General features: G+C 33.1%; 1 long non-coding RNA gene across 1 annotated transcript; it reads left to right on the plus strand.

Moving 5' to 3' along the window:
• The first annotated feature begins 3,073 nt into the window (after positions 1–3,073).
• Positions 3,074–7,651, plus strand: LOC119767057. Its single transcript, XR_005277299.1, has 3 exons — positions 3,074–3,176; positions 6,841–7,133; positions 7,187–7,651. It is a non-coding gene; the product is annotated as an uncharacterized LOC119767057 (long non-coding RNA).
• Positions 7,652–9,582: the final 1,931 nt, after the last annotated feature.

Consider the following 9,582-nt stretch of genomic DNA (forward strand, 5'->3'; position numbering starts at 1 on the left):
GTCAAACAGGGTTTGTGTTCTGTTGGTGGGTGTGGTATGTACTGTAGTCACCACTGGTGAATTTCCCGATTAATTGGAAAAACCTTTGTTTATGACTTGTGAAATGGATTTTTTAAGCAACCTAAGCCTAATTTTAACAAGCATTAATTATATCAAAAGAGAAGACTCATTTTAGGAAAAACAAACTATAATTATCACAAAATGCTGAAAGTTTTATTATAGCCGTTATTCTAACACTAACTAGGCTCAATTATCCCAAGGAAAAAAATACTTCGTATAATCGAATCTTTGGAAAATCGGATCACAAAAAATAGCTATTTTCATTGTCCTATTTTTGATTGTCGAGCTTAAGTGTGGCACCTAAACTCAACCTGAACTACTCTAAAGTGATTATAAATTTTTAATTCAAGAAAATGTATTTGGTAATTGATTAGGCAATCAACCATTAAAATTTGACTGAAATGGGGTCGCAGAATTCGAATTTGATATTAAAAGTAAGAAAATGTAAAATACGATTTTTTTGCTCATGATTCGATTATCCGAGGTCCTATATAAACCATCGGATAATCAAACTTCAGATAATCGAGATGATGATTGATATGTAGCTCGAAACCGTGAGGAGGTAGAAAATTAAAAAATATTTGGAATGAGTTACACACATTTGTCGAAAAAGTGTTGCGAAAAACCTAAAAAACATTTAAAATTCATTCAAAAAAATGTTTTTATACATGAATTGTTTGATAAACTTATCAACTACGAAACCCTTACGCGAAAAAAACGAATTTGACTTTATAGCTGTCGGCCACCATTGCTAGTACCAACCACTAGTGTCTTCCTTTTCATCTACAAGGACTTCGCCGACCTGGACTCCTAAGTGTATGAAAGTATGGCACGGAGCGACGGCGCCGAATACCCATATTTACACAAAGAATTTTAGAGCGCCCGCCGCGGGATTCGAACCTGGGACCTCTGGATTGTGAGTCCAGAGCGCGGTCCGATTGATCCACACGGGCGGGACAAACCCTCACGCATTTGACGTTAAATTTACCGTCATACTATTTTTACAGTCAATTGTTTAATAAAAGTGCGTTTAGGGATACTTGATCCCTGCATTTTACAGTCAGTGGAATCAGCTTCAAGCTTAATCAATTGATTTGGTTTTTCGTACATGGATTCCTTTAATATAGTTGTGGATTACTTACTGCAGTTTGAATCATTTTTCAAATGTTTTGTAAACAAAAATTACCAGCTTTTGTAAACATGCTCAATTTTGGTCTAAAAAGTGTCTTTCACTTTTGAGGTGATGACTGTCAATGGTGGTTCTGAATTCAGGGTCCAGAAATAGTGAATTGAGATGAAAAAATAATCACTATTTGTAAAATGCTTCTACAAACAACACAAAAAATTCAAATCTTGATTCACAATGTTTCAATCAAAATATGGTTTTCTATATTTTGATTGAAACATTGTGAATCAAACATGGCCGCCAAATGGCAGATCGGGAATGATGACTTTCAGATCCTTAAATTTTTAAATATTTTAAATACCTACTAAACTTGTTTTATTTTGAAAACAAACATTAAGGTTTTATGTGAAATTGCTGTAACTTATAGAAAATCAAAAGTTTGGATGAATAAGAAACATTTTGCTTAAGATTTCTTTAAAATGTTGAAAGGGGGATCAAATTTCCTCTAATATTTTGAAAATGCTGCTTTATTTTTTTTCCAAACGCTTGGCATGATTCGCAGAATTCATCTGATTCAATACCCTTACACGGAAAAAAATCAATTCTCGAAATCGTGAATTAAATTCACGAATGCGAGAACCACGAAGGAATATATGCACGTTTATAGTGCAAATGCACCATAATCATGAATAAATTCCTTCGTGGTTCTCATATTCGTGAACTTAATTCACGATTACGAGAATTGATTTTTTTCTGTGTATCAGCAAAACATTGTTGAAAATTTTAGCTTTCATTTCATGCAATACGTTTATAGTTTTGTGAGAAATTGACAGATTTATGTGCGTATCGATGTTTTTTTTACAGTTGAGTAACTAAAAATGGTAGAATTTAAACTATTTACACTTCTTTTTGTGTAAAAAATACGTTTGAAAAATAAGATTGAGTTTTAGGGGCTGAAATTTGAAAAACCGGTCTAAAATGGTAAAAATCATAACTTTAAAAAAAAAAAAATTTGCCTTAAATTAGATAGGTAGCTCGTGAAGAAAACATACAAACCCTTTATGTTTTTATAACTTTTTTTTGTCTGTTCCACAACATTGTAGAACATTGATACACTCTATTTTCTGTAAAATCCAAGGTCTTTCAACCTTTTAAAACATTACATTAGTTAATTTACTATAGTCGATGTTAAAAAAATGTTTTTGAGAAAATGAAAAAAAAGTTTATCGAGCCATATTTTTTAAACGAAGGCATCTTTTTTTTTAATTGAATGTTAAACAAAATCAGATTTTCAAAATATACTTCTAAAAATATAAAAATGCGAAACTAAAAATATGTATGCTGGATCTAATAAAACTTCACCTAAACAAAATAATACTTTGAATATTCGGTCGACTCTCTCTGTGTCGATATTGATGGAACCACCGAGAGCAGGAGGTATCAACTTATAGAAAGAAAAAATCAAAGCATTGATATCGAGAAGATCGACAGCTAGAGAGTCGACTGTAAATCGATCTACACAACGCAATTAACAATTCAACTAACAAAGCGCATCAATTAAGCAGAACTATCGAACAAAGAAATAGTTGTTAACTAGAACTACTAGTACACAACAAGCAGTGACCATTTTTCTACCAGATCATCCTCCCTGCGCTGTAGTAATTGCCAATTCCCAAGGTTTACAAAGGGGGGATAAGAGAGATGGGGGCAATGTTAGTAATAGAGCGCAAATGTTTGTTGGGAACGGCGATGCGTTGAAAAATGACCGTTGCTTGGTAGAAGAGTGTATTATAAACAAGCATCGCAGTAGTTAGGCGATGTGGGGTGGAATGGGGAAGAGTTACACTGCCGGAGGAGTCCATCCTCTGAGGCAGATATACGAAACCGAGTTGTTTAGAAATACACAGGTATACACGGTGCAAGATAGTTGGGTCCAGTCGTCTTCCACTACAGTCCAAACCCAGTGGTCTTCTATCGCCAAGGGAAATCGGTTTGTGAGGGTGTGTGTGTGTTTGCTTGTGATGGTGCAATGGGAATAGTAAATGAAGTTGTGTAAATGAAGCTGATTGTAGGTCAATCGATGCTATACCTGCTGGCTTGATGAAGCTTGGGCTCGATTTTCACTTCTTTGTTGTGCTTGCCACTACTGCAGCAGTGAGCTTTGATGGGTTGTGAAGAGATGTGTGTTGATAGTTGGTGGGGTTGGGTTTACTTCAAATAGTTAGGTTGATGCAGTCAATTTAAGCGTGATTTTATTTATTTTGTGTTTACTGAAATGAATTTAAAAAATATTTATATGTTCGAAGAAGAAGTTTTGAAACCACAAAGATTTAATTGTTTTTTAAAATGGTCATTTCCATTTTGATTTTTATGTTTACCTACATCGTTTTTTTTTCTTTTTCATGAAAATATAGTCAAAGTTAACTACTTTAGTATTTTTTCAATCTCCGTGTTGATTTTTTTAAGATTATATTATAGATTATTTCATATAGTTTTGAGCTGCTTTCATTTTTGCATTTGATGTTTTTTGTAACTTAAACTTAACTAATCCCAAACATTATTTGGGGCCCATTTTTCACAATTAAAAGTATAAAAAAATAACGGGAAATATAAGGAAATTGCCTTCAATTTGACCACTTGATTCGTTATGTACATTGTACAAATTAGATTTCTAGATTTTTTTAAAAAAGGACCTGTAAGCTGTTGTGTTTCATAAGTGTATAGGACCTATTCAAAAAAAAAATCTAGATTTATTCATAAAAACCTTACCTTATTTTTGAAATAAGTTCAAGTGAATTTCAATTCTGCTTCACGGTTTTACAAATTTGATTTTAAAATTTATTGTAATACAGTCCAGACTCGATTATCCGACGGCCATAGAAAAATTCCACTTCGGATAATTTAATCACAAAAATTATATTTTTCTTTGTCTTATTTTCGATTGCCGAGCTTAAGTATGACCGCTAAACTAAGCTAAAGGGATTTAGAAATTTCAAATCCAAGATGGCCGCCATAATGGCGGTGATGAAATATTGAAAATCGAGTCTGGTCTGTATGTATTTTGAAAAGCGATTTTCCAATAATTTGGTTTCTTCGGCAATGTTGTGTGTAGTGATTAGGATTATCGTACAAACTAGATTATCCTAAGTTTGACTATCCAAAGTTTCCATTATCCGTAGTTTGATTATCTGAAGGTCTTTTAAGGATTTTTTAACAGTCTAATCATAAATAAAAAGCTTCTATTATTTTGTTTGCGTTCAATTGGAATTCAATTACCAGAAATTACATTTTCTCAAATCATTTTGAAGAATTTTTTCGGACATATTTGAGCTCAACGACTTGAAATAAGTTAACGAAAAAATAGTTTTGGTGATTCGATTATTATTTTTTTTTTTTTGCGAGAACTTTGGATCACCGTGTCTGGATTGTAGTCAGAACAAAACTGCAATCTAATTTATAATTCGATTTCAAAACAAAAAATAAAAGTTTTTATTCTCAGTAAACGATATAGTAAAACCTGGTGTAGTATTATAACTCCATATATTCTAAATTGATTTAAAAATCCATTTTAAACTCTTTGTGGTCGTACAAAGGGTCATTGTATTCAGAAAAATAAGCTTTATCGCTGTAAACAATAATATCAGCAATCTAAGCTTCATTTTAGGACCCAATTTTCCATACAAATTTGGCAGCTGTCCATACAAAAATGATGTATAAAAATTCAAAAATCCTTATCTTTTGAAGAAATTTTTTGATCGATTTGGTGTCTTCGGCAAAGTTGTAGGTATGGATACGGACTACACTGGAAAATAATGGATACACGGTAAAAAAAAACTTGGTGATTTTTTATTTAACTTTTTATCACTAAAACTTGATTTGCAAAAAAAACACTATTTTTATTTTTTATTTTTTGATATGTTTTAGAGGACATAAAATGCCAACTTTTCAGAAATTTCCAGCTTGTGCAAAAAATCTTTGAAGGAGTTATGAATTTTTGAATCAATACTGATTTTTTCAAAAAATCGAAATATTGGTCGCAAAAATTTTTCAACTTAATTTTTCGATTTAAAATTAAATTTGCAATCAAAAAGTACTTCAGTGAAATTTTGATAAAGTGCACCGTTTTCAAGTTAAATCCATATTTAGGTGACTTTTTTGAAAATAGTCGCAGTTTTTCATTTTTTTAGATTAGTGCACATGTTTGCACACTTCAGGAAAAAATATTTTTGAAAAGCTGAGAAAATTCTCTATATTTTGCTTCTTCGGACTTTGTTGATACGATCTTTAGTCGCTGAGATATTGCCATGCAAGGGTTTAAAAACTGGAAAATTGATGTTTTCTAAGTCTCACCCAAACAGCCCACCAATTTTTAATGTCGATATCTCAGCAATTAATCTCCGATTTTCAATGTTAATATATGAAACATTTGTAAAATTTTCCGATCTTTTCGAAAAAAACATTTTCAAAATTGTTTAAACCAAGACTAACATTTTAAAAGGACGTATTATTGAATGTTTGGCCCTTTTGAAATATTAGTCTTGATTTTAAATTTTTGAAAATATTGTTTTCGAAAGGATCGGAAAATTTCACAAATGTTTCACATATTAACATTGAAAATCGGACCATTAGTTGCTGAGATATCGACATTAAAAAATGGTGGGCTGTTTGGGTAAGACTTAGAAAACATAAATTTTCCTGTTTTTAAACCTTTGCATTACAATATCTCAGCAACTAAAGGTCGTACCAACAAAGTCCGAAAAAGTAAAATATAGAGAATTTTCTCAGCTTTTCAAAAATATTTTTTCCAAAAGTGTGCAAACATGTGCACTATTTAAAAAAAATGAAAAACTTCGACTATTTTCAAAAAAGTCACCTAAATATGGATTCAACTTGAAAACGGTGCACTCTTTAAATTTCACTAAAGTACTTTTTGATTGCAAATTTGATTTTACATCAAAAAATGAAATTGAAAATTTTTTGCGACCGTGTATCATTTTTTCCAGTGTAGTCCATATCCATACCTACAACTTTGCCGAAGACACCAAATCGATCACAAAATTTCTTCAAAAGATAAGGATTTTTGAATTTTCATACATCATTTTTGTATGGACAGCTGCCAAATTTGTATGGAAAATTATATGGACAAACTAATGATGCAAAATGGCTTCTTTGGGCATACCGAAGGCACCAAAAAAGTTTCAGTCGGATTAAAAAATACAAAAATCAAAATTGAAGAAAAAAGACCGATTTCGTAGAGAATTGCTCTGTTGTGATATCGAAAATATGGTCAAAAATAAAATAAAACATTTTTTTCTGCAAAATCAAACCTGCAATTGAAAAAGTACTACATAACATCAATTTCCTTAAAATTGTTGGAAATGGAACATTAGATATTTTAAAATATATTTTTATAATCATGATCACAACTATTTGATAAAATTTATGTCCTGGTCTATCATATAACCCCTCGTCGATTAGATAATTGAAATTCCCAAAAGAAAACAGTTTAAAGAACTGATTACTTTATCTCAAGATATATTGCCTTAAGTGATTTTTAAATCTTTTTATGCAACTATGTATTTTATTGAAAATTATGCTCGGGATATAAATTCTCTTAAATATTTCTATTTCTATTCTTTTTGCTTTTATTGAAGTCACAACGTTTTCAAATCGATAGTGATACAAGGCGTCAATCCGCACCAGAAGTCGTTCAACCATCTGTTGACAAGCAAAGTCCTGTGTATGACCGAACGATGTACAAAAAAAAAACAGGAAAAAACAGATTGCTCAATCTTGTTTGTCACGTATTAAGTTTCAATTCTATTTCTGATTGACCTAGTTTTGCAGCACTCCACACCGCCACGGCGTTCAATATTCATCCTGGCCTGGCACATCACGTATCGCGATTATGCAAGCATCAAAATACCGCGAGCGCATTGCATTAGAGGTGGGTTCACATTCAAATGGATTCAATGATCTAAATATCTATATTCCCCACAGCTTAATCCGTTAGTGTTAGCGTTCCTTCCCCTGCTGCTGAGTTGCAGACATTAAATCGAAATTCAAGCGACGAAACGCAGCCCGCCAAATTTCAACTCTCAAAGATACACAATGTTTTGACTAAACTAGCCAATTTTGGCATACATTTCCATTGCAGTTTGGAAATTTGCAATTGGATCAGTTCCACTTAAAGCTGGCCAGCCAAGCATAGCTTAAATGTCAACAACTCGAGCCCGGACATGTCAACGCACGGTTTGGCATTCGAGTTACGTAGAATTTGCGTTTTCCGCAGACGCGCGGTGGAAAATGATTCCAGGAAGGTTCAGTGCAAGGAAGTGTGTCTGCATAGCGCGGAATTCTAGGAAGGATTGGGTTACAATAACGAGGAAATTACGATGCACGTAGTGGGTTTTGGTTCAAATTTTACTATAATCTGGACAGGTGCGAATAGCAAAACTCATATCAATTCAATTTAATGTATACAATGTACGACTGATGCTAAAAAAATACACAATTTCCGTTTGAAAAAGGTTAAGTCCTCCTAAATATCATTTTATCAAAATGAATGCATTTACTTAATATCTCAAGAGTCAAATCGAGTTTTCCTGATCTGTGAAGGTAAAAAGGTGAGGAGCATAATAGGCGTTCCTAGCCCAAATCTACTCAAATTGCAAATGCGTAATTTTTATATTTATTTGTCTAAATTTTCATTGCTAAATATTTCTTCTCTGTAACTAATAACAATCCCCATTCAGGAACCTAACCTGAGGAAGGGAAAGTACTTCTTAATGCAAGCAAATTAGGATCCAATCAAAGGGAACGACTACCTAAATTATCAACATCAGCGTCCAACTACGCCCATTTTACGTGGGCCAATAAAAACCATTCGCTCGGGCGTGAGTAAACAAACTAAGCTTCAAAGTAGTCACCAATTACAGGGCGTCCAAATCACGTGATTAGCACGATTCAGGCTAATTTGGTGTGTTGCGGGCGGATAAACATTTATCAGAAAATTGTTGTTTTGATACCTTGGCGTGCGCGCGCACTCTTTGTATATATGGGCACTTGCGCAAAGTACTTTTCAATGTTAGATAAATATATGTATTCTGTACCAGGGTGGCATGTACCCGTTGTATCTATGCGGGCCCATTCGGCAGTCAAGGTAAGTTGTGAACAAACACATCATTCTAGTCTGATACTGGTTTGGTAAGGTATACTTATATGGCTTTGAAGAGGGTAATTTGACTCTACCGATTTTCTTAATTATTTGTTGATATTTGTTTAAAATTGCTTATATTTCACAAAATGGAATAGTTATAAATCTATTTACAAAGTCAACCGAACCTCTCTAATTTCAAGCAAAACCACATTGCAACCTAGCAAAAGCTTGCAACGTTAAAGTTCGATATCCAAACCCTTAAACGGAAAGCACCGTCCAAGGGGCATTCAATTATCGTTAAATTCTAGTTTTTCAGCTTCTAGCAAAATCGGTGTACCCAGTGCTCCCAGTACCCCCCCATCCAGCTACACATTCGTGTTAGTAAGTCTATACCTCTTGGACGTACCTATACCAGAAACTTGCACACACAGCCGCCTCAAGACACAAAGCGCTAACTATCGACGCGAACGTGCTAAAAACTACATGACACACTTACCTTCAAGGTGATTAATTAACATGTACGGCTTAATATGCAGAGTGCCGCTCTCGCGAAAGGTGAGGGTGGGGTAGTTTCAATAGAATTCGATATTTTAACTTAAACTTAACAAAAAAAAAAATCAGAAAATCTTGACTTTTGAGACTAAATTTTACATGAAAAATAACATGCAAAATAAATTCAAGAAACCCAAAAGCTCGCTAAGCATTTTTGTCATCCCACTCGTGGTACCGATTGCTTTGAATCTCACTACAAAGGCTTCGGATAATTTATGTATCTTTTCATCTTGCATTGAACGGCAAACGGCGTACGGAAACTGACAATGTCGTTGCATATGAAGTTTGTTCTATCCTCTTAAAAGAACATATATATTTTTTAAATATATATTGCTAGAGTTGTTGTGAAAAGGTTCAAAAACAATTTTTTGGGTGTTTTTGAAGCCGCCATAAGTCAGGGAAATTCAAAGACAGCCAAAAAGTAAAAAATGAAAACCATTAAAAAAAAATCAGGATTAAATTTGAATTTGGAAGTGCTCACCAGAATTACACTTTTTGTCACAGTACTTTAAGTGGTAAATTTAATTAGATTATTTTGCAAAAAAATAACTTTAGAGTGCGTACAAACTTTGCAAACAAAATCACGAGTTTTTGGACACCCTGATCCCTGGAATATCGCGGAATTATAAAAAAATATTTTTATTTCGGTACCCAACAAAATCATAATAAATTAATATTATGATGA

Source organism: Culex quinquefasciatus, chromosome 2 (assembly GCF_015732765.1).
Source record: "Culex quinquefasciatus strain JHB chromosome 2, VPISU_Cqui_1.0_pri_paternal, whole genome shotgun sequence".
Classification (NCBI taxonomy): domain Eukaryota; kingdom Metazoa; phylum Arthropoda; class Insecta; order Diptera; family Culicidae; genus Culex; species Culex quinquefasciatus.